This window comes from Leptonotus elevatus, chromosome 3 (assembly GCF_054856555.1).
Source record: "Leptonotus elevatus isolate MCC_2025b chromosome 3, RoL_Lele_1.0, whole genome shotgun sequence".
Lineage (NCBI taxonomy): Eukaryota > Metazoa > Chordata > Actinopteri > Syngnathiformes > Syngnathidae > Leptonotus > Leptonotus elevatus.
The window spans coordinates 16505592-16532746 of record NC_141241.1 but is presented as its reverse complement, the minus strand read 5'-3'; the positions used below and the strand labels follow the sequence as shown (position 1 = coordinate 16532746).

Sequence of the window (27155 nt, the reverse complement as noted above, 5' to 3'; positions counted from 1 at the left end):
CTGAACTGATTGACCAAAGAAAAAAAAATGTCCTCAATCCACACTATTTGCATCACTACAAAACCAGAATTTGACCTAACCTAACCTTGAGCACCAAGATTTGGCACTGGGTGGCGGTAATTGCATTACGATGCAAAACGTCCAAACACAATACAGCATTGCACAAAAACTGTTTAAAAATACAATGCAGCACTTTTCTTTCAGGACCGAGTTGTTATTTTGTAACCCTGGGTGCATTTCTAGCAGCACTGCTTGTGTGCGACAACTCATCCTGCCATTAGCAACACAGCCTAAGTCGAGTCAAGAGGCGAAATAACGAACAGGGAGGGGGCGGGGGACACTTGAGCTACACTCAACATCTTATTTTTAACAATTCATTCAATCGTCTGGAAAAACTGGACTTACGCCGCCTCATTTCACAAATGTACCTCAGACATTTGGTCCTCTTTTTTTAACACTTCATCACTGGGAAAAACACAGCTGTAATGTAATGTTGAGAGGAAATGAAGTTAGAAGGCAAAGTGATCATTAGTCTGCAGATGAAATCAGACGAGAGTGGGTGTTCAAGCATCATTATACGGCCCGGGCTTTTATGTGCAAACATGCTGCCTTCATGCGGGATGCAAAATAAGCACCTCTACTTCTCTTCTATCAGCTTGAATCTACACTATTAGCTCCCGGAGTGCAACACCGCACAAGACCTACCTCTTCCTCTTGGAAAAAAATATCGATTTTGTCCAAAAAATGCATGTCAACATGACCCTTAACTCATTCTGTGTACGTTTTTGTCAGCTGGAATCCAAACATTTACTAGCACCAACGTATGCATTCGTCAAGTACATTTATTCAACCGGTGGGCGAGGAAGAGGGTTCGCATGTCCAAGTTTTTAAACCACTATGATGACTAACAGATCCCTGAAGATGCCGATGTTGGATAGCTTTCGATTTGGGTACAGCATAGCTTTTGAGTAGAAAATAAAGATTTGGACGGGAATCTTGACTAATGTCACGTTAATTATTAGGGACCAAAACGCCAATATGTTGAGAGTCATATTGGCCCCTCACACTTGAACAGAATATGTTTATGTGTGGTACATGTATGGTCATTCCGTAGGTGGCACACCTGCATCCAAACCGATGAACATTTTAAGAGAATGTCCTTTTATTATTATGTGAAATACACTGTGGTGAGCTGATCTTGTTTTGTGCTGTAATAGTCCTATAAAGAAAACAGGAAAAGCATAATCCTTAACTCTGATTCCACATCATCTTCAACACAGGAAATATCACACAGTGCTATTCTTACCAGTGTTTCATAAACCCCCCAAAATTATGCATAGTATATTGTTAAGATAAGATGTAAATCTCTACATACTCCTTTCCTACAAATGACACACTGTATACAAATATTGGGGAGGCTTTTATAAAGATCACAACAAATAGTCTGATTCTCGGGGTTCAGCAAAGAGAAAATTACAATGCAACCTCCTGATGCCGACTGGTTGTGACCAATAATACCAAATTTGTGGAAAGTATTTTGCATTTTCTGCTTTTTCCCTGCATCCTTCAAAAAATCAGATCGTTCAGCAAATTCAATACAATTCTTGCATTAAGTTGAGATTAATTGTGTGAATGAAGCTGTTTGCACTCTATCCATACGACCTGCACACTAGATGTTATAACAAGATGACTTGTTTGTGGGACTGAAAGCCAACACAAACTTTTTTTCTTCGCAACCATAATATTTAATGATTCTCTGCAGCAAGCATGTGTGATTGTGTATCTTATTCGCGAGGCTGTTGTGATATATTGATTAAGATTATATTCAAAATAACATGCCATTTAAGATTATGTATCACATAGCTCACTAGGCTGATTATAATTGCATACCCTTTTTAAACACAGCAGCTAAAGGGCAAACAAAATTGTGATGTGCTAACCCGTAGAATAATATCATTTAAATACCACCATAGGTGTGATTGATAAGGATTTATGGTTTGAAGATTCTGGGTCGTGGAATATTCTCTGACATTTATAAATGCCTGCAATTTTACAAGCTCAAGGGCAAACTTGAGGCTTCAAGACATTTCAACACACACCACACAACATTCGGATCCAATACAAGAGCCTTAAGTATCATGTTAATTGTTAATACTGTCGGAAAGTTATTTATTTCATCTATTACTTTAGTTGTGCAACTGCTCTGCAGCATACATATGAAGGTGCTTACACAATGTGCATCGATTGTGCGCAGGGATGACAAGGATCACAGTGCAAGCTTGCCCATATTTGGTGCAGGAAGTAGCTGGGTGCCTTTTCCTGTTGGTCTAGATGTAAATTAGGCTGCAACAAGACAAAATGTATTAATCACCGTTTTTGCGGATAGTCCTGGTTTTTAATTATAAATAAGAAGTACGAGACAAGCAGAAGCTACATTAAAAGAAGGTACGGTTCATCTGTTTTCAATGGCATGAGAGGCTCATCTGTAGGCTCCAGCTCAATGAAGAGCGCTTTGATATATATTACAGGCTTAGCAGAGAACAATTTTTGGGGGGAGGTTTATTTTCTTACTACGTCAAGGTATTGAACATAGGACATCATAGACCTAGAGCGTGGGACTCCACCTTAATTACCAGACACAAGGAGCACAGACACAAAGAACGGATTGGTCTATGCTGTGCTAAGTGCAGTGTGAAAAGGCCTGAAGAGGAGTTCAGTATGAATTAAGCGGTTTCATTTAATATCTACAGACTGTTGCATCTGATGAGTGTTTATAAAAAAAAGTAAAGAAACGTAAGACTTTAAGGTAAAGTTAAGAAAGTTAAAGGGAAGTCAATCCCAAAATGCTCTTTACAATAATATGCTCCATGAGCCACAACAATCGCAACACGGCATTATTTTCTTTTTATTTATTTTTTATATTTTTTGAGAGCAACACGGCTTTCTGATTAATATTGTTTTTGTGGAAAAGCAGCAAAATTCACCGTTTTTACGCATCACAAGGGGCCACTTGCTGTTGACTGAACATGACATCACAGTGCCAAAGGCCTTAGTTAACGGCCATCACAGCTCACCTGTTTTCTGAGTTTGGGTATGTGACGTTTGCAAGATCAACTCAAATAGCTGTAAAAAAAAAAAAATAATAATAATAAATAAATGGTTTACTGTCCATATCGAATACAACTTTACCTCCCTAACCTGACTTTGAAGAGCTCCCCCTTTCTCCACTCTGTCCTTAAGAGACAAAGTGGTTTTGTTCTATTTCCTCTTTACAATAAGCTTTTATCAGATATTATTGGTGTGATACACAAGTCCGTGTTTGTGTTATTCGTTTTACTGAAGACCCGAGGCATGCAGTATGCGTGCCATCAACACTGGAGCTCCGTTTCTCCTCTCTCAGGCACCACCCAGGCTAGAGAGCCTCCAAACTAAAGTTAACTTTCTGATACAACGCTGCTGCAACAGCTCAAACAAAAAAATCAATTTGACCATGTGTTTTCCCAAGAAAGAACTCGGACTCAAATTACTGATGCAAATCCATAGTTGCTTGCCACAATGCATTCCCTTCCGTCCTCTTTTTCGTATGCCACGAATATTTCTATGTAACACGTCAACATGAATTCAACAGGTACTGAAATCTGAGTTAGATTCAAATATTGCACGGCAGAAGACCTTTCTGCTTTAGCATCTGTCCCCCTTTTTAGCTCTCTACCGGCCGTCTTCTCATCTGATTCTTTCATCATTTGACCTGCGGGGGTGACTCGGTTGTGTTCAAGGTTGAGCTGGAGTTAATAGGAAACAAAGTGAACATGTTGGTGGGCGCGTACAGGTTTTGAAAGGGGCAAGGAAGAAAACACCACTCACAAGTAACCTTTAAGCAACGTGGTCATTAACACCTCCATTACCGGCCATTCTCCATGAGCAATTAGTCGTTGGGATCCCACGCTCGTCTCCGAGACAGCCGTGCATGTTTTGAACAAAGTAGCAAGAAACAAGATTTCAGCAAGTAAACTTCAGATATAACACTATTGATTTATTTATTTGAATGGTTCGACACAGAAAAATTATGAAAATTGTCTTTCATAACTTCTATTTTAATTTAAGAATTGGATCACTTATTTGAGCTGACTATTCTCATTCAAGTTGAAGGTGTTTTACTTACTCTATTCACCTTACAAGAAGTCCATGAATTTATTTTCAAACCGTTTTCATGTTAATGCATTTCATAATGACCATTTTATTTAAGCATCAGTGGAAAAAAACTTTTTTTTTTAATTGGGTACATACCGTAGTTTATTTTTCCCCTTACTATGGGTACAGGCCATTCACTAAGGACAAGGTGTCAACAACACCTTTTCCAGGTGTAATTAAAAATTATAAATTTGAGGTCTGAAAATAGTCATTGTTCTTTCCTTAATTGCAGGTTTGAAGAACAATATCTAACAGCTTCAAAAGTGGCTTATGCATCATGTTAACTAGATGTACAGAACCTGCAATGGAAAAGACTGAAGCTCAAATTAAAAAGGTGCACACATAGCCGGCGATGCTCCAACATTAATTACACAGTATATAGAGACTGACAGTTTTTCAAGCCATTTTCTCACGACGTATCCAATTACAAAGTTAGCTTTCTTTCATTGTAAATTTAAACTATGTTTAGTATATTACTAAATCCTCTACTTAGAATTATACACTCTAATTTTCCAAACTTGTTCAGCCCAATACACACACTTTAAATGTGGTTTCTGCCCAATTTGACCCGAAAATATACAATGTATTGCCAAAATACCGACAGAAACATATACGCTAATGACTACTAATAAAACAGCCATAATTTTAACGGAACATAAATGAATAAAAAAGTTTTGTGTGCCACTGAATATCAGTACAAAGAATTCTAGAAATCTAACGGGATGGAGTTAAGAGTTGTCATAAAAGTTAAGCAATACAACAAAAGAGAAGCTTTTGAAAGTACCAATGAATGCTTTGGGAAAATGTGTGTTTGCGAAGATTCAAGTTACTAAAATTATTAAACTAATAATAAAATAATTAATCATATAAATATAATAATAATTAAAAAATATATATATTATTATTATTATAATTTTAAATTGGTTTAAATAACCTCACTGGCATCCATGTTGAGACAATACTGAAAAGAAACCCAAATGACTTGCTGTAAACTAGTAGCAGCAACATACAATATTTTATTTATAAATGCCATTAAAATAAATAAATAAATGATAAAAAAAATTCAACTTACTAATTGAATTGAACACAGAATTTGTTTAAAAATAATTGCAGTGATACAAATTTGGAAAGAAATGTATATTTTCACATAGGCATATTGGAAGCCAAATAGATTTTTTGTTTTGTTTTTAGGAAAACATATACAGCAGTGCAATTTACAACACAAACACAGAGCTAGTCTGACTGGAACACGAGAGCACACACCACACCTAAAGACAAAATCTTTTGCAAATACTGCCAAAGTCAATTTCAGATGAGGTCGTGCATGGTGATGCACTCTCTGATATTGTCGTGGTCACGGTCTATGTGTCTGTGCGATGGACGAGAGTAGATCCTGCCAGGGGAGTTAGTACCGGGGTGGAGATGGGATGGGAGGGGGATGCTGGATGGGCCGAAGGTTCCTTTGAAGTCTGGATTCCAATTAAACCCCTGACTGAGTTCTAAGCGCACAAGAAAAATGGCTGAGGTACATGACATGGCCGGGTCCCCCCGTCCAGCAAAGCCTTTCCATTTTAGCCCTTTTGTCTCCCTGCAGCTCCTGATATTTATGATCACCCCCCCCCGACATAACCCCCACATTGGGTCTACCGCCCCCCCGACACCCCAATAAAGCAAAGTCAAAACGATTTATTTATAGAGCACTTTCTTTTTTTCAGCACAGGAGAGCTCGAACAAATGGGAGACTTGATGGCCAGAAGAGAAAACCATCCTCATAGTTTACTATCAAAAGTTATATTCTGTTAGATTAATTCCTATAAAGGAGAAAAAGGAGTGAGCAGCTAACAAGGAATATGTGAAAGAAGGGAAAGATGAATAAAAATGGGGTGTAACAAAATTAATTTGAATAGGAAAATCGGTTAAAATAGACCAAATTCAACGAAAAAGTTATACACGGGCTACGATTTATAGTCCACCGGATCTTCACGGCTATCCCCTCGAACATTAAGACGAGTGGGGTGTAAGGCACTGCGTTACCCCCTTACAAACATGTATCTGACTGCTACTTCTTGTAGTTTTGTCTTCTTTGAAGAAAGTAATAGTGGAAACAGGGAAGTTGCACCTTAGCTGGGTGGCGTACTTCTCTTTCAAGGGAATGTAGCGAAATGTTGGAAATCCAAATATTCAGCGCTGCAAGGCAACTGTAGGCGATTTCATACAGCACTCGACACGATGCCGAAAAGCCACCGCAGTTTTTGTGTTTTATTTGGGCACATGAATTCCGCTCACTCACACGGGCTGGAAAACACACAGGAGGTAACGATACATTCTCCATAATTCATTCGGCATTGAATTTCATTTCCTTTCCTCTTAAAAGTAAACACAGCCGCAGTCTACAGCACACAGACGTACAAAGAGCAAAAGTATGTGCATGCATTTCTTCTCTCGGAGCCGAGAACGCAACACGACAGAGGGAGTTCACACACTAAACACACAAACATGCTACTGAAAAGTGTCGCAGACACCTGGTCAAATGCTCATAAGATTTCCAAAGAAACCACCCGGCATAAATGGCTTCCTTGGGGAGAAAATGGATGCGGCTAACAGGATTTGGGCAGGTTTATATTCCGTCTGTTCCTAGCGGAGACGGAGCTGGAGGTGGGATGAAGGAGGAAAGGGTTAAGACGGGGAGCAAGAAACATTTTATCACACCGGAGGGGGACAGGGAGCTGCGGGGCGAGGAACGGTAAATATTTCAAGATGATAGGTGACACGAACAAAAGGTTTATTCTCATCCTCACTTTTTAAGGTGCAAAATTTGGGCTCGGTAATCCATAACAGCAGTCCTGGCTGACACGCGGATACGGCACTGAGGAATAGGCCTCTGCATCACAACCCCCACCACCACTAAAAATACAGCTACTTATACAGTCAGAGTTAGCAACAAAAATACATCAAGAATCAAACATGAGGAACATTGTTATATGTATAAATATGAAAATGCATATATAAGTATTGTAGGCCTATATGTATTGGTTATCAGTTTGAAGAAGCAGGAAGTTACTGGAATAGGTGTGGGAAAAAACTGCTATTGTGGAGCCCGAGTTCGTACATAATTTGGTGTTGAATATATCCATGTTTTTGTAGGACACCAATAGCGGTGCAGCTATTAACCGTTTTTTACGATTAACCGTGGTTTTTAAACGTCAAGATTATATAACAACACCGGTTATTTCCGCTCACAACAGTCCGGTCAGCTTAAACTCACGTGCGGTGCAAATGCGCCAAGCGGCATAATTCATAGCTCTTCAGCCTTACTGGATAGGCCATAGGCTGAGGCTCTTAAAGCCGTGGGGACGCCATCTTGGGACTCCCAAGAAATGTATCTCGGCATGTGTAGCGGTAAACTGCACAAATCGTCAGTTTAAAGGCTCTGGACGAACATTTCACCTGTAAGTAAGATTGAAATTGAAAAAAATTGAAAGGTGAAAGAAAAAGATGAAAGAAAAAGAGGGCATTTGTTATACATAGTACCCAGGCTCATACTTTATATTTTATTATTCAAAAAAAAATTCACTTTGTTAAAATAAACCTAAAGTTAAGTTTGAGCTTTTCAAGTTTTGAAACTATATTTAATTTGTTACTTATTTGTGTACTGTATTTGTATTTAAAAGGCAAAACCTTTTTTTTTTTCAGTTATTTATTGTTGTTAAAAATAAACATTTTCAAAGAATGCACCACCAATTTAGTTAACTCTTTATGCACTTCACAAATTTAATAGTTGTCAAGATTAGTGTTCTAGTGACAATTTAGGTTCAAATGTTTCATGGCTGATAACGTCTCAAAGCATATTAGGCAGATACGTTTCCCTTTAAATCCGATGAACATATAATCTGCTCCCTATTTTACTTCAAAGAGCATTTTTTTAATTTATTTTTACCAAACTTAGTCCTGACTTCTGACTTCCAGGAACGACTCTCCCTTCTTCTCTGGTGGTGGTGAACTACATTCTTGGGTTTGGCAGCGCTCTTGAGTGATGTCTGCCATCTAGTGATGAACATTGTTATTACATCTTGAAACTGCTCCGCTCTAGAAAACATTTTACATGCTGCCAGATGCCTATTCCTGGTTTTAAAAAATGCAGGTTAATAACATAAATTAAGCTGCTTTGACTTTTACTATCATCAAAATTTACTACACCATCTCTTACTTTCTCAAATTTAAATTGTTTGAGCAACTTTTTAGTATTTTGGGGGGGTTTTTTGGGGGGGGGGGGCGGGCGAGGGGGTGTTGTTAATAAATGAATGGACTTCTTGGCTGTCAAAGACACAGCACTCGCTCCCTGTTCAGAGTCACAGAGCGGTCTGTCACTGTGCCTGTGAAAGCCAGATAACCCTTTGATGGAGAGTACGGGTGCTTATTGTTGTCTGCAGCCTCCACCTTGCCTCAAACACATATGAAGATTTATTGAAGGAGCGGGACGAGCAGCAGGAGCCCGCAGAAACCCGTGACGAGCTACGACGGCAACGGGAAAAGGGGGCAAGGAGGAGAAGACGGGGAGACGCACAGGTGGCGGGGAGGACTCCTGTGACCTGCCTGTGGAGGACACTATGCTCCTGATAGAGATGACCGCGATTATCTGACTATTAAAAGAAGGACAAATGATGGTAGAAGTGCTCTCGTTGCTTGTCCTCCTTTGCAACAAAGGAGCAAGCAGCAAGTATCACACGAGTCGGAGGAGGAGAAAGAGACGAGCTGAAGTTGAAGAGTAAAGTTACTTTGAAGGCAGTTTGGAAAGAGACGATGTTTTGGAATACAAGAGACAAATGTGTTGACGTGAAGCAACAGAATTGTTAAAAAAAAATTGATTTATCAGGGACTTATGTAGTTTTATGGATAAAACATGCAACATATTCGCAATTCTACAAGACTGCACTTTTAAATGAAAAATGTTAGTCAAAATATGACTAAACAAAAATGCTAATGTACATTAAGAACATGCAATACAATAAAAAATTACAATAATTTTATTTATACTGAATAAAAGGAGTCATTATCACTATAAGGTGCTTTTTAATTTCACCCTCAAAAAAGTTGAGATTTTTCATTGTATGTCATTGTTGAAATGCACATCCATCCATTAATTTTCTTAAACGCTTGTCCTCACAAGGATCTCGGTGAAATGCACATGTGTAATGCATTCGAAATATGTGAGCTTGCAGACAGGGTGGACATATTTGGCTAATGTTAGCATTTATGTATGAGCACAATAATGATACAAATATATTTAAAATTTATATTGGATTTTTTTTTTGTTAATCAGGTGATAGTCCACTAAGACAGCGTGGACGTGTTAAGATTGACACCATTCAAATACACAAATAAAATGATGACAATTTTATAACTTAAGTGTAAATAATATTTATTTTAAAACTCTCCGCTGTTTTAGCCTCGATTGACAAGAGACAAAATTATTGTCAAAATTTCGCAAAAAAATAAAATGGTTTTCTTATTAAACGGTCAGCTACCACATCATGACAGGGTGGACAGCAATTTGAAGGACACATGCAAAATGTTTAATATTATCATGAAAATAGAATACACTTGATCAGAATGAATCATTTGATCAAATACTGTGTTGAGAACAATAAAACAAGTGTTTTTCAATTTATCTTAATAGCACTTACTTACCGTATGAAAATATTTGGCCACTCACAATAAGGCCTCTGAGTCTTAGTATGTTTGCTACATTTTTATTATGATAGTGATTCTGACACCAAAGGCACTTTATAGCGATATTAACCCAGATCAACATTACTAGACAAACTCTTATCTTCAATAAAGACATAAAGCTAAAAAAAAATCAAATTTTCAAGCAATATTACTCAAATCAAGTCATAATATTATGTCCATAAATGTATAGTTATTTTAACACTTGCCACATGACTTTTGAAAATGTGCTAACCCATACATCGCTCACAAGAAAAATAGACATTAATGAATTCCATATGAATGAAAGAATAATGACGCGTATGTACAGAATTCAGGTGTCAGCTGAATATTAAATGCTTCTTTCCACACCTGCAAGTGAAGCCAAGCATCAAGTATCTACATTTACACAACTATGCATATTTTCAGTGGCCACCTGTGTATTCCTCGCCATGGCAGATTCCATTTGGGTATGGCTTCAAAATACACACCCCAAAAAAAAAGTGTTGTTACTGACTGAAGAAAAGTATGTGAGAGCAAGCAGACAGGAGAGAAAAGAGATTTCAAAGAAAGCTGGTCAGCGACTCATAGTGCCCTCTTCTGATCACATGCTGAATGGTGCAAAATAATGTGAAGCACCCGCAACAGTAAACCTCCCTGCTCGCTCTTTTATAATACGGCAGAATAAACGTTTACAACAAAATACACAGTCAAATCATTGCACAAAAGACTATTGGAGAGATGGTTAAAATGACGTTCTAAACAATCAAATGCATTGTTGTCTTTTGAAGTGCCGCTGTGGAATAATGCACAAAACCTGTTTTCGAAGAAGACTGACTCCAACAAATAAAACAAGGTTACAACTGTCTTCTGTTTGTGTGATCTGAAGCAGTAAGTCATCATATGTTAAAAGGTCAAGACTGCTTCGGCACTCAAGTCACATGACCAATTCAATTTGAACACTTATTGCGTAGATTATATATAGTATATGTATCTGTATGTATTATTTTATTTCATTTTGGTTGTTCTCAAAGTCCCTAATTGGTTTGACGTAATGGCCACAATTACATGTCAGAACAGCTGAGAGGTCGAAGGCATTGCTTTTAGGTCGCAGTTTCCCCTGGAGGCGTTGGTCTCAAAGCAGCATTCTCGTCTTTTTGTTGTTTCGGAAACAATGACATATCCTATTCCATTCCATGATGCGTCCCCCCCCCCAAATTGTTGTTTAGGTGCAACTTTCTAATTTTGAGAATAATTTTTGTTGCAGGTTCATCTCAGGTAGCTGAAGCAAGGGTTTTATTAAACATTAAAAATATGACAATATAATGAATGAACAATTGTTTGTAAAATTCGGATTGGCATAGCAACAAACTGCATTATCTTATCTAGAATTATTTTCACTGGGGCAACTCCACAAAAATATTTTTTACGTTTAAATGTAGTCTTTCTGAATGGGCTGTATGGTATTTTAGCAAGGCAAAATTGATTTAAAAAATAAAATAAAATAAAAGGCTAATGTATTGTAATTTTGCAAACATTTATTATGCAGGCCTCAAAAGTCTAAATCAAAACTCAAGACTCTTATCTGAATATACTGTAAATATATTTGTACACTTTGAAGCTAATACGAAACTCTTCCTGTCTGACGTGCCGTAATGAAACGTAGTTCTCTTACGATTTATGTTTCTAGTCCTGTTAAGCTTTCTTCTGTATCAATTTATCTCGAGACACTTATTAAATTGCCTGCTACTTTGCTGTTCAAGACAGGATATGCTCCGCTTTAACGCAGTTTCAGCCATAATTCTGTGAAAAGTGTACACGCTCACTCAATTACTTTATTCTGGTGTTAAACAATAATGTGTCAATCTTAAATTAGCTTCGCAATTAACATGACTTCTCTGTCTTTCCTTGTGATCCCGTCATGAAAACGATACTTATCGCTACTGATCGATTATTCGCAGCCGCGGAGGCGATGATTTCTGATTGAATTGATCCACAACGGGTTTAGCCACACTAGCTAGCCAGCTGAAGCTTATTGCTAGCTAGCTGGTGCGGCGTAAATAGCACTGAGCTTGCCTCGACTTCATATTATTCACTCAGAGGTGATGTGAGTGCCGTTCGGCAGTTCACTTACCAGGAAAAACGTGATTACAAATCTGTGATTCTCAAGTTGCTATTCAATGTGTTTTGATGAAGCACAAGATGCTAATTTTGACGAGTAGACTGCGATGCTAAATGGGTCATTTCGAGCTTTGGATTACATACAGTACATATGGAGTCTACAACCCGTAAGAGGGGTATCTCGTCTGAAGAAACGAATGGCAACCAGACATCTGGCTATATAACGATAACCTATTTTTAAATCCACCTTTGATTACCTGGTTTTATTAAAACTGGATCCAAAGAGACCCGTTCCCCATTTGAATTTAATGAAGGTTGAGCTGTCTGTCTGACAGAGGGCTTTTGATTTATACAATGATATTAAATTCAACAAGAGTGGCAGCCAGGTAAGCAGCAGAGAGCAAGACCACGGATCTTGGCCCCACACCAGGTACATCTCGCCTTCTTCCGAACCCGCAACCCCCATCTGCTCCCCTCACTTGGAGTAACCGACAAGAGCCAAGGACACATGCTGCGTGGCACCCCTCTCTCATATCTCCTCCTCCTCTTCCTCCTCCTCTCATACCTCTTCCATTATTCATACTAAAATACAAGTGATGTAAAGATGAATAATAAACGCAGTCAACACAAAATAAAAGTTGTCAGGCCAGCGTTGTCAGGATGGTCACTTGGCAGAAATAAAGAAAAACATAGTTAGCCTAATAGCATAATTGCCTAAGTCAGTAGTTCTTAACCTGGGTTCGATTGAACCCCAGGAGTTCGGTGACTCAATCCGAGTGGTTCGGCTGAGGTCAGGACACACACCCGACTAAAATGATTCGTGATGATACGCCCTGCTTGGGCATCATTGGCTGCATGTGATCACACTACATTATCTGTGCTGCAGGGTAATTTGGCGCACTCAGTAGTCGACTTGTGGCTGTTGTGATGGTACATTGTGTGATTTCTTTATTATTGTATTTCCTTCATACTGTGTCGAGCAAAAAAAGAAAGTGGTCAGACGAATATGTGCAATAAACCAATTTTGCAGTATTTGTTGATGCAAAGAACTAGCCTAAATGCAGTTAGGAAACTCCATCCAGAGTAAGCTTTACAGCCAAACAGCTGTCGTACCAAAGCACAAGTCCAAAAATCACAATCCTGATCAGAAGAGGCGCATTAGACAACTTGAAAGAACAAAGAATCACGGCTGTATCTCAAGACAGTCAGGTGGAAGGGAGGGGCGCTTGAGTTTTTCTGCTCAAATGCTGCTCTTGTTTGAGAAGCCACTGAGACGAAAAAGAGCAGAAGAGCATATTTTCTTGTGCCATGCAGAGAAAAAAAAAAAATTTCAAGAAAGACGGAGAAAACTGATTTCAGATCCTCTTTGAGATGATTAGATCGGTGCTTCTTTTCTTCAAATGTGTTGTGTTTAAATGCTGTCGTTTATTGCCAGCATTTCAGACAGCATGAATCCAAACGTCCTTGATGTTTGCTTAGCGATTAATATTGTGTACATTTGTCATGTGTGGCGTCTGGCAATTAATATGGGATCCGTGTGCCGAATGTCTGCCTGAATATCTAATATAAAAGAAAAATGGGTGAGGATTGCATTTTGTTTTTAATGTTTTGCTCGAGCGGAGCACTGCTGTCACGCCTGCCTCTTTTTTTTTCTGGATGTCAGACAAAAAGAAAGGCAAGATGGGAGGGATCCTGGAGGATGGGGGCGGGGGGCGGAGGGGAACGGAGGGGCTACTGACATGCACTTGTCTCCAATCTCTTCGAATCCATTGCACAATTCATCTGCTTTGTCTCTAATGCCACGACTGAGGACAATCAGACCAGACGCCCATTGGATTCCTCATACTGCACCCCCCCACCATGCAGACCCCTCCCTTACACCTTCCAACACCTTTTTTTTCTCCCATGTGACATGCTGACTGAACGAGAAGTAAGGCAATTCACCAAAGCGTCAGACCCAAAATACCCCCCCCCCCCAACAAAAGAAAACAGTGGTATGTCAGAAAGGCAACCACATCAAAAGCATGTTGTCATGGTGATATACTACGGTCAACAAATCACACACCAATGCAGAGGGAGCCACAAAATACAGCAAATATGCACACACAGGCCTTTATGTGCTAGATTGGCTTAAAAAATAAATCCAGGTAAAGTTTAAGTGCAAAAGGGATACTTGCATCCTAATTATTTTAAAATATGGTGATAGCAGTGACAGTTTACATTATTATTATTTTTACTAAAATAGCCCCACCCCACACACACAAATAAATAAGGTGCGCTCACTGTCAAATATTTTTAGAATCGATTATTCTATCGATTATTCAGTTGAATAATCAAATCGGATACATTTAGATTTTGCATTGAAGTGTATTACCAAAGCATTGTTTTCCCTAATTACTGTTTACTAATCATTGATTGTTGTTTATTTTGAATTGTTTAGTGATTAAAAAAGGGGGTTGATGTTATACTCACCAACCTTTTTAAAACTGATTTAGTTACCGGTTTGGTCATTGTTTTCCAAATTAAAAACAAATGCATGAAGGAGTACAGAAATCAGTTAATAATTGTTGAGAGACTTTAAAGTAAAAAAAAAATGCTCCAAACAATTATTGCATTATTAAAATTGTTGTCGATTAATTTGATAATCGATTACCTGTTGATTAATCAATTAATTCTGATAGCTCTAGGTACATTGCAATTGTTAAGATGGTGAATGGCAGCAGTTTTAGGTTGCACAAATGTTTTCTTGGATGACACCTATAACGTATCCAATATTGCAGTAACTACTTTCTGTATTTTTGCATTTATGTCCTTAATGCATGTTGAATTTTTTGCTTTTAAACATAATTGACAGATTCAAATTCAGACTACAGAAATCAAAAAAGTTTTAGAACTATTCAGCATTGCTATGAAAATAGAGCATATTGCTTGTGGATGCCCAGCAAAGCTGCCAAAATGCTTCCTCTTTCAAGGTCATGTGACCGCAATGCCCATCCACAGAAGCCGTTCGTCAGCCAATAGTGTCAACAGACAGAAAAAGAAGAAGTCTTCCTGGAACGCTTGGCATTTCGATGATCTGCTCGCAAAAAGGAGCAGTGAGAACGAATGAAGGGTAGGAGGGAAAAAAAGAAGATCTAAAATGTGCTCCTTCACCTCACTTGTTCAGGACGCTGGCAGCACTTGACTTCAGCTTTTGAGCAGAACTACACCAGAGCTCGCGTCTCGTACAAGAGGATCCTCCATCCCAACGGCTTGCTAGGGTCACTTTATTGAGGTTACCCTGCTGTGCACTACATAAAAAGGGGGGAGATTGAGGGATATTAATGGTAAATGTGGCATCGCTGCGGCATTAAAACCCCTTCTTTGTCCTCCCTTTTTGCTTTGTTTGGCCAGCAGAGCTGAAGGCTTAGGGATAAAGGTAGCGCTGGAATCATGAGACAGGGATAAAAGCCAGAGAGAGATAGTGAGCTCGGACCAAACGACAGAGCAGTGGATAATTAAAACACCCAGGGCCCCTCAAGTTCCCCCATCCATCCATCTCCGCTTTCCCCTCTTAAAAACACACATTCTTACATGCTCACAAAGAAAAAATAACATACAGGCCGCCACATATGTACACTCTCGTAGTTCTTACAGTGGCTCCCTGCTTTCTAAAAATCCGCAGAAGCGGAAGTGCGCATATCTCCCACTGCTGGCTTCTGTTTATTTTTCATTTGTACATTTTTAAGGATCATGAAAGACTATTGTTTTTATCTGATTACTCCCAGACTGGCTGCCTCCGCTGCCTCAAAATGGCCCACAAGCAGCAACCATATGGACGTTTTCATTTTTCAAAATGCACCTTGTAATGTATTTACTTCAGATTACGTTATTTTCATCAAATTCAACTGTGTACGCTAAAATATAGATGCAAGCAAAATACGATGAAAATACAAGTAATTAGCAATTACATGACAAAAATACAAACTCAGTAGTAAATCCTTAAACAAGACATTAAGAAGTACCGCTAAGAAATTTAATCAGTTGTTTGTTTTTTTAAATCGGTATGAAAAATAATCTCTGTACATTATGCAGGAGCCGTGTTCATGTCTGTCTTGTTGGTGATCAAACCCGTAGTCCAGCTATCAGGCCACACTGCCCTCTGTTGGTGGCCAAGCATCAAAGCAGCTTCAAACCTTACACAACAACAGTTCACATTTTCACTAGATCCTGTCATTTAGACAATTTAAAAGACAATATATATATATATATTTTTTTATCCCCACTTACGCCTGTGCACAGTCCTATTTCCAATACTTGATGAAGTGCGGGTGACTAGCGGGCTCAATATGTCGCTGGTGTGGTCAATGACCTCGCGTGGGAGAGCGGCGCAGCGCCATATGAGAAGCTGGTGAATAAGGACGTGTTAAAGCAGCATGTTGATGGGGCACTTTGCCCACACTGAAGTCATTACCAGCGGCCCTTTGATTTCCACATGCAAAAAGCTCAGGTTGTGAGAGGGCCCCATGTGCTGCTCGGGAGGAGCGCGTTTTCCACCGCGGTCTTCATGTGGTGTTAATGTCCGCGCTAGTCAGGGCCAGATCAGGGAAGGGGGGAAAAAAGGGGGCAAAGTGCTTGCTCAGATGTTTTTTTATCATTTCGAAAATGATTAAAAGATCTGTAGGAGGGCCGCCGCACCCAGGGCACATACATATTCTTCTTTTATCAAGTATATGGTTACTAAACTAGCATTCAGCGCGGATGTGCCGACAGTGAAGGGACAATCAGTGCAGGAGGTGTCTGCGTTCTGCATGATTAAGATTCGGTTGGCTACAGCCAAAAGGGGGGCAAGCGGAGGTCAAGGGGCGTGAGAAAAACAATCACCTGCTGTTCACTTAACCGCTTGGTCAACACCGAGCGGGGCAGACTCTTTGGCTCGATGCGTGTGTGTGTGTGTGTCACATAGGTGGTGGTTGGAAACAGATGGCAGTGATTAGTAAGATCTCCATACGTCTATATAATTTTTTTAATTATTAACCTTTTTTGTGCATTTAGCTGCTTCAAAACATAAACTGAATTTGGAATGGACCGATTATCAACCGAGAGATTATCAGCACCAATATTCAGCACTTTGACAAGTATTGGCATCGGCTTTTTTTCTTCTTCTTTTTAAATCTAATGGCTGATAATTGATCAATTAAGAACAGTGTCAACTTCAGTAAAGTATTTCTTTAAATGTTCTATTAATTTTAAAAGAGATGCTAGAGATCGTGGGAACTTTTGGCACATTCTGTTTTTGTTTGAAATTAAAACCAAAATAAGTGAAAATTGAGTATTTCAGATATGTTGAAATTTTGGAAAACTTTATTTACTGTCTAAAACAATAGAGAGCTATTTACTTGTTTGAAGTTTTCCTTTAACTTTTTAAGGCATAATCATGCTAACTTTTTGCTAGAATTTGATGTCAAATATGTCAATTGTCTAAGAAAAGAAAAACTTCAACAATTTGCAAATCTGAAAATATCTTCACTAAACATGTACTGAAAGACATTTAAAAAATAATTGTTAATTAATGAAGTTTGTATTTATTTATTTATTTTTTTACACCAATATTGTCCCTTTTAGTGAAAGTCAATAACGGTTATCGAGCTCCTTGACAACTAATAATCAGTATCCGCCCCCCAAAAAAGAAAAAAAAACATATTAGTATATCTCTAAAATAAATATATTCTGATATAAAGGTACAAGTGACATGCATATGCTAGCCTAATAGCATAGTGGCCTAAGTAATATTCAAACATCTTCCGTTTTTTGTTTTTTTAATTGATATTGAAACAGCAAATCAAAAAATGACTTTGTCTAAATATACAGTATTTAGAGTTTAATACCCAAATATTCTAAATTTATTTGTTTGTTTCAGAAACTTGTGATGCATCAGACTCAACAATAATTGTGAAAGAATCGGTAGAGTTGCTCCCTTCACACCTGACTTCGGCAGAGGGTTAACGTCAGCGGGACCGGATCCGACAGCTTTAGTCTCCAGAACAGCCAGCTTACACAGATAAGTGGGCCAGGCCGGATAAGCCTCACTCAAGTATTCTATTATGGTGCCAATTACCCCTGGGTAAATAATATAACTACTGTATGTGGAAAAAACTACAAACAAGTAAAAAAATATATATATACTGTATATATCCTTTATATACACACATACAGTATAACCTTGTGGATACCTATTGTAGATATTTTCAATTGAAAGCACATGTAAATGTATTTGTTTCATGAGCACCAAGTGGTGGTCACTTGAAGCCTGCTTGCCGTCCAGGCCCAAGCAAGCCTCCCGTCGCAGACTCCCACAAAGCTGGGTCTCTAATGGGGACAAATTGGCAATGTCTGTACGGGCTGGTTTGTGTGCTAGGAGCTGTGAATTGATAGTGATGCCTAATGATCCCCCTGGGTAGATCAATACCAATAATCCCCTTTCCCACCTATCCTCGTCTTTGACTATAGTGAAACTGGAGGAGCAGCACAGGGGAAAATGCTGGCCTGAGCGACGGGGTCAAAAGTTCAAGGGCCACAACTGTCACAAATGCACATGAACTTGTGTTTTTGCCAAGCAGGGAGATGAAAGCGAAAGTGTTAAAATAGTGCTGTCAATTCCCAGTTGGAGCAGATTTTAGTCCAAGTTCAATTTCATATAATAATCCTTGTCCAGTTAATAAATATCTATTATATTAAATGTCATTTCACATTATAATTATAATAAAGCATTCCGCATTATTCCACATGCATTCAAATATTAGCATTTAATTTTCAGCATTCACACGCAGTTTCTCCAGAAATTGAAAAGTCTGGTTTATGTTATGTATGTCACATTTCCAATTATGAAATGAATTCTCTTCTTGACTTTGCTAATATTGGAAGAAAACATTTTCAGAGTAAAAATTTAAATCAAAGAACGTGTCCACTAGTGCAAGAGTGAGATGAAGCGTGGCGTCCCTATGGACCTTAGCGTGCGTGTGTGCGTGTGAATGCGTTGTGTGCGTGTCCGTGAGCTCTGCAGTCATAAGGCCTCACATCACCCCCTCGAACCCCATGGTCAGCAGCTGATTACTCCCACCAAACGCATCCGTACGCTTTATCCCAGCTGTCATAGCGCATACTCATTACAGGCCGCACCGGCCAGCTGACACCACGCGGCCACACCCGCCCGGACGTGGCCGCGGGGCCAGGCTGGGGGGGGGGGGGGGGGGTCGGGGGCAGCAGCCACAAATCAGAAAGCAGGAGAATAAATGAATGCATTTGCTTTTTAAATTCACTATTAGGACCACATGACGTTTTGGTGTCGATCCTTGTATTTTGTGGATGCGCTACACCTACGATGTTAGCTTTTTTGTTGGGAGTTCTATGAATTAATAATAACGCTCCATTAAATGATATGGTGTCATTAACTATTGATATTATGGTCCCAAGTTGATTCAAACATTAAGAGAACTCAAAAAAGGACGACAGAATGGAAGTTTAAAGAAATCAATCTTTCCAGCTCGTCTTCTTGATGCCCTCATTGCGGCTATCCCAAATACTGCACTTGCCTCAAGAGTGTGTGTGCGTGTGAGCGGGAGGGGTCCTATCAAAGGGTGGCTACAGCGATGACAAGGGTGCCACGCTCCAGGTCCTGTCACCCAGTGGGTGTGTTTCTCCATAGCAACTCAGATGTAGCGTCTCACATCTTTTCTGTTTTAGCCCGTGCGTCAATCGATGTTCCGTATGCTTTTATCCACACCGTACACGGTCACCGTTTGTTGCTCCAGTCTAAAGGCCCTTCATGTAAACATTTTGCCAATGCTACAAGCAAATACATCCTCAAAACTAGAGGTGTCAACATCAATCGATTAATCAACAATTAGTCGACTACCAATTTAATTGACAACTTCGAGTAATCAATTAGAGCAATGTTTTTAACTTAGAAATGTCCAAATGTTCTGATTTAAGCCTAGTAACAATGACTGCACCAGTAACTGAATCCATTTGACAAAAGGTTGGTGACTACAATCAATCCTTTGGCGCTTAATTGTTGTTTAGTTGTTGTTTTTTAATCACTAAACTATACCAAATAAACAATAAAATTGGGTTCATAAATAAAATGTAATCTGTAAAAAATACGTGCAAAATACTATTTGATTAATCAATTATAAAAACATTCTATAGTGACAGCCCTACTTTAAAACACATAAGAATTGCTATAAAGTAATTTAATCTTCAAGCAAGTAAAAAAGACAACATAAAAAAACACTCCACTCACTAAAACAATCCATCTATTTGCACATAGTTAGCACATGTTATTTTTATGATGTTACAACAATGGCAAAGAACTGCTGCAATGTTGTTCCTAATTAAACTGCCTATTGTACACTGCAAGTTGTAAATGATGTAACTTGAAATAGTGCAATTGATGACGCTGGTAATCAAAAGGATGATTATGGGAGGAAAAAAATTGCTAAAATATGTAAATACAATTAAACTCCCCGCAAACTCATTTGTAATATAATCAAATCAAGAGGGAAAGGTTATTTCAATCAGCATCTCAGAGATGAGCATCAAAGAAAACATGCCATGCATGTGTGCCCCCCCCCCCCCCCCTGACACCCCCATGCTTGCCTCCCAGGACAACAGAGTGCAGAGCTTAAACAGGAGCTTTTAATTCATTACATCATTATGTCATCTCATCCTAATCTGTGCTATGGCCTCCACTGCTTTGACATGCAAATGGCTTGGAAAAATGTCTGGGGAGGTGAAGAGGGAGGAGGCGAGGCACAAAATAGCAATCATCACATCTTGTCAACGAGTTGAAAATATGCCCTAAAGCACATCTGCCATTTTTTTTAACCCTCCTCTCTCTGCAACCGTGAGTTGATTCCCTCCGCGTTCCGGGCGGCGCTCGTCTTCCGCCATTTTTGTCAGCGAATGCCCTAAACAAAGCGGTGGCAAGATCACACGGGGAGGCGGCAATCTGTTGAGGATGGGGCTCCCGACGGAGAACGTATAAACAGTAGAACGCGTGGCCAGCCCCCTCCCGTTTACGCGTGCCCCTCATCTGCATATTCACAAAAAAAAGGCCCCTCTGGCTTCCCCCTCATCAGTAAACCCCTCCCCGCAACATCATCAGCACACGCCGCTTTCACTCAGGAAAGCCAGCTGACAGAGTGTGCCGAATGGGACCCCACACACAAAAACACACCATTGTACATTTTCACCACACACACAACATACTGGCATAGTAAACAGAGAAATCAGAGAGAGACTTAGTTAGATGTGGCGATGCGAGTATTGGCCGCCCTCATCTAATTTCCATTCTGCCTAGCCCCCCTCCCTCCCCTCAATCTTCCTCCTCCCCCTCCTCATCCCCCGTCTCCCCCTCCTCTCATCATCAGGTACCTGGTGACGAGCGGCCCGTGATAATCCACAGCCTCTAACCAATCAATCAGCAGCATCGTAATCAGCGGCAGAGAAAAGGAGAGAGAGAGAGAGAAAGAGAGAGAGAGAGAGAGAGAGAGAGAGAGAGAGAGAGAGAGAGAGAGAGAGAGAGAGAGAGAGAGAAAGAGAGAGAGAGAGAGAGAGAGAGAGAGAGAGAAAAGAAGCCCCATAACTTACCGCCGGTTGCCTCCAGTCTGCCGAGCACAAGTGGAGAGTTCTGCTTGGGGCTTTTGGCTGCAGCTACGTGGACATGACACCTTTGGGTAATTCAAAAAAACCAAAAAAAAAACACTGCATATAAACATGTAAGCAACATATAAAATAACTCCCCCTCCCTTTTCCTATTTCAGTACGACTCTACCTTTCTCCCTCTCTTGCTGTCACTCTCTCTCCCTTGCTCCCTATTTGCCTCTCTCCTCCCTCAGTGTGTGCCTGTTGCAATAGTGTGGACATATACAAGCCATACAGTGGAGATATGTATTGGGAAGCATGTGCAGACCATAAAAAAAAAAAAGCCTGGCTGGTGTGATAGCCTGCAGATCAGCTGGACCTTGCGAGTCTGTTGGTGGGAGGGAGGAACTGAGGCAAGGGAGGGTCAAAGCTAAATGTTCTACAAAGAACACAGGGACCAAATTCTCTGAATCAAACACATATTCCCCCATCTCCCTCCCATCGGCTTCTATTCGCTAGCCCCCCGCCCCCTCCCGTCATCCCTCAACCCCATCCCAAACCTCCCTTCTCCTTCCCCGTTTCTGCTCATAGGCATTCCCTCCGCAGACATCCTTTGAGGGGGTTAGTCGTCTCGAGGAAGAGGTAATGCCGCCAAGCAGCCCCATACATTTTGCCTTCAGGGTGAGAGAGCTGAAAAGCTATGCCTGCTATCAATCTTTTTTTTTTTAGGCAAAGACAAGAAAAACGTAGTGGTTTTACACACCTTCCCAAAAAGATCTGATGCCGAATTTAGCATAGGATTACACAAAACCTCTCTGGTGCACCTGTGAACAGAACCCAGGTTTCTCCACACTGTGATTCCTCTCCTCCCATCCTCCTCCCTTCAGCAAAGGCGGCACACAAGCAGCAGCTGGGGCACGGTGCCTAAGTTTAGTTCTACAACAGAGAGCTGCGCCGTGAACGAAATGTAGTCTTCCAGGAGCCTCTCCATGGAGATATTTCTAAAAGAGAACACTCGGTGTATTTGTATCCCTGCCTGCCCGTCCTGTGGTGCTGGGATGTCAATACTTGAGACAGCATGGTGAGGCGCACTCTGGAGGCCTCATGCAGACAAAAACAAGGTGCTGGAGGAGTATTATTGTGACTAAAGGGAAAACGCAGTCTAAATACAAACCTAGTATTGCCCTGATGGGGATCTACCTCATGGCATTTCTGCCTCCGTCATCACCTTCAGCACTGGTGATCCTCAGGGCTGCGTGCTAAGCCCCCTTCTATATGATTGAGTAGGAACACCTTGAGACAACAACTTCAACAGGAAGAAAACCAAGGAGATGATTGTGAACTGTAGGAGGACCAAACATCATCCTCCAACCCTGGAGAAGTTGTGGTAGTGGTCTTCATATTCAAGACCTGGGTCTACACATCAACCAAGCCTGAGCTCAACCTAAAACCGGCTACGAAGGCACACTAGCACCCACCTAAGAAAGGCTTTCTGAGACTATGACCCGCCGCACACTGGAATGGATCATTGCAAAACCAAAATATATATATTTTAGTCTATAGTCTACTTTAGTCTGTTGTCTATTCTGATTAATATTGTGTTTTTTGGAACATGAATTAAGCAGCAGAATCCATCTGTTTATATGCATCTCAGGGGACGGCCATTTTGCCACTTGTCGACTGAAAATGACATCACAGTTGCTCATTACTCAGGTAACAACCCATCACTGTTCAGCATGTGAACATCACATGACCAAACTCCGAAAACAGATGTCATTAATAAACATGCTATAAATAGTGACCCACTTATCTGACCATCCTATGATCCTATCTTGTAAATCTGGTCGGGTTAGGGTGTCAGATATGTGGGCTGGAAATGCTTTATAGATTTAAAATACATTTTTAGAGTCAGCCTCATATAATCAGGTCCAAATGGGTTGAAATACAAAAGTATGGTAGTAAAGCTATGGATATGTTTCTGTGCGCGCACAAGTTCTTGTGCCCAAGCATAACAAGTGAAATGAATAAAGTTCCCCTTAAATGTGCTGGGTGACTTACATGCTTATTGTGGAGGCAGGCCAAGCTGCCTTCTTGTCTTAAGAAAGGCTGGCAGCTGTCCCAGTGTGAGTTCACCACCTGTAAGAAGATATATATGTATCAAGAAGTCATGGAATGCCATACAAGTGATTTTTCCCCCCCATTCCGTACTGTCCTAAACATCAATAAAACCTAAAAACCCACAGCGAGATTACACAGGTGCCACAAAAATCTATTTAGAGTGAACGTAATGATTTTACTGCCACACCGGAAACAAGATTCAACTGGGGCGCAAATCTAGCCAGAACTGCCTCTGACTAGCATACATACAGTATATTTGCACAGTGCTAGGCGGCATGTGTTACAATATACATGTAAATAGCACTAACTTTACTTTAGGAAACTCCTCAGTTTGAATTATCCTGGATGGGTCCTTACGTGGCTAACTAGCAAGCTAACTGGCTGGCTAATTAGATGGTAACAACAAACCAAACCAACTAGCAAGCTGGTGAGCTCAAAATAAGGCATTGTGAACAATATTAGCTGATTTAGTAAATGGCTAAGAGAAAACACAAAAGCTATACCAGTGTGTGTTTTAATGATGATGGCTAAATGGCTAGCTACGCTACTAATTCAATAGTTAATGAAACACAGACATGGTGAATTTTAATGTAGCGTGGACAAAATCATTAATTTACCTTGCCAAGATGCTAAGTTCTCCCGCTGGTGACTTAATTGTGCCCCTTGTGGAGCCTGGACTGGTCAGGTGTCAAAATTGAAGTTGATTGGGTGGATGGAATCTGTTGATATGATTTGCAGCACAACAACCCATCTGCTTTTTCAGTATCAGATATAAGTTAACCCATAATGGGTGAAACATTTCATAACCTTGCACTTGGATAGATAGAACCAACCAGCATTTTTTTTTTATGTTCAGTGTGTAGCGCTTCAGTGGGCATCATTTATCAATAATGCTGTTATTATGAAATACCTCTTTTGTTTCATATTTCTAACAGCTACTGCATAGAACGCTGTTTGTTGCATATTTCTGGAAATACTGTAGCTATACATATTCAGTTGTGTTATGCGAGGAAGCTACTGTTATTTTGCTCTGGAAGTTACAGTTGAAAGCACATATTTGACTCGATGAGTAATTAAAGCCATAATGACATATTGACAAGTTTTATAAGTCATTGTCATAAGTGCAAAAGTGCACACACTCCACCAATTATCTGTTAACTGTTGTTGGTGTTTTGCTTCCGCAGGGAGATTTGTATTGTGACGTTCATCTTTTTTTCCCACCCACCTGTGAGTGGACTGCACCTTCTGGACGTCTCAGTCAGCACAGGCATCAACAGCAAACACCTCTGAGGACAATATGACGCTGGCCGCACTCAGCACTGATGGTGAAAAAACACACAAGAGACGCCAGGGTCCCCATCAAAATGGATGACTAGCCTACATGCGAATGTCATTAGAAAACTCCAGAGATGAATGTACGCAGGGGTAGGGAAGCTAAAGTGCACTGGTGTCTCGCTACATGAGAAGCCTCCATGTTCTCAATGAGGAGAGACAGAATTTACGCAACATGGCAGCTCTGTGTTGTAATGCATCAAGCCTACTGAGAGCAGCACTGTCACTACCACTCTTCATCATCAGCTGGAGCAAAACAACAGCCATGCATTGTCTTTTGGGCAAGAAAAATGTGTGTGTTTGTGAGTGTGCCCGAGCACAAGTGTGTATGTGTGGCGGCGTTTGGGTTTATGAATGTATATATACACGTGTCCGCCTCCACCGCATCCATATTAAACAGTTTTGGAGGTGAATGTGCTTCCCTCGGTGTCATGAATATAAGAGAAAGCATCCATCTTCCAGAATACAATTTCACAGGTAGTGACAGTAAAACCGACTCTGACTCTCGGACACACACCAGCACACAAGCGCACACGCACAAAAAGGAGAAGGGAAAGATATGGACACAAGCTGCCTGCCATCTTCTGATTTTGGAACTGTGATAGCTCTCGCGGCAGCGGCAGCCCGTATTAAACCTATTATCTCCTCAATGGCTAAATTCCAATAAAGGCAAACCCTGCTGATTGATTCAAGTCGATTCAACACATGCTGACCTCAGTTCCTCTGAAACGGACCTAATACCTGTTTCACTCTCATCAGGGAGCCATATTATGGTCACTTTACCAATTCTGGTACATGCTAAGCGGGTGATTACAATTTCAGGAGCGGAAATGTCCCCTTCAGAGTTACTGCGCAGAAAGTAGCCTATTTTTTTTTATGATGTAAAAGTAATAGTATAGTATTAATGATTTAGAAATTCACATTCCCATTGCAAGCCATCTTCTTCTGACATCTTCATTCACTGTGATTTTTCATTAATGGTGTGAAAGTGGAATTGCAGGTGGGAATTATACCTGGGTTATAATTGTGCATAATTAATTTCATTAACTAATGAGGGGAAATCCTTCATGACAAGATTAAAAAAAAAAAAAAAATGCGGCACAGTATTTAACATTGGGTTAATTATCTTAATCATGTACTTGATAATGAAGTAATTTAGGCAATTAAATCACAATTAAATACTTATGTATATGTGATTATGTATTCATAGAGACAGAGGAGGCTTGAAAAGAATGATCGAAATAATGTACTACCCTCTTTGGGGTGCAATAAAATACAGAATCTAAGCGAAAAATGGCTTCTACCATTTTCTCCTAAAACCCTGCACCTATAAGAAAACCTTCTGCATGGACAATAACTCATGTCAGTCACACACACAAAAAAATGTCAAGTGTACTCACTGTTCTGTTTTTTGCCTGTTTGTTAAGCCGACTCACTTCTAAAATATGAATGTTGCTTCAAAGCATTGCAGACGTTTTTTACTACAACACTTGTGTTTCAGTACTCTTGTTTTTCTGTTGGTACACAACTGCTAGGCTGATCTCATGGACACACGGATGTTGTGTTTGTGTTGTTCTCCAGCTCGGCTTGGACTGTTTGGGGCCTCTGCGTTCGCTCCAGTACACACGGGAGTCGCCACATGCTTCGTGCACACCACTTGATGAAAAACATGAGTGACAAGATTCATGGCTATCAGAGCAGCTGATGAAAATGCTCTGGTGAGAGTAGGATTGAGGGGGGAGACACTCTTAAATGTATTTTCTTTTTCTTTTTTTTACGGTCTTTGGTCTTCTAGCAGAAGACGTAAGGCTGATCAAATGTGTATTAGATATTTTTAAGAAATGAATGCGGTGTTATTTAAAATATTCTTTGTCCTCTAAATGTGGTGCTAATTTTGCTTTTTAGTATTAAATTATATTTTTACACATTCCACAGACAGATGCTATTACATTATTTAAAATATGTACTGCACAGTAAAATGTAAATATGCCATGCTAATTATTTGCCACAAAAACAACAATATACAAACCTAAATTGCAAAAACAAAACGAAAAAAGAAGATG

General features: G+C 40.0%; 1 protein-coding gene across 1 annotated transcript in view; it reads right to left on the bottom strand.

The window, feature by feature from the left end:
- zfhx3b (zinc finger homeobox 3b) overlaps window positions 1-24453 on the bottom strand; it is a 336831-nt gene extending 312378 nt beyond the window's left edge. Inside the window, exons 1-3 of the mRNA XM_086070592.1 lie at window positions 24378-24453; window positions 23701-23778; window positions 21649-21728 (exon numbers count right to left, since the gene is read on the bottom strand). The gene's annotated coding sequence lies outside the window, so the exon portion shown is untranslated. The remainder of the gene's footprint in view (window positions 1-21648; window positions 21729-23700; window positions 23779-24377) is intronic.
- Between the last annotated feature and the right edge of the window lie 2702 nt (window positions 24454-27155).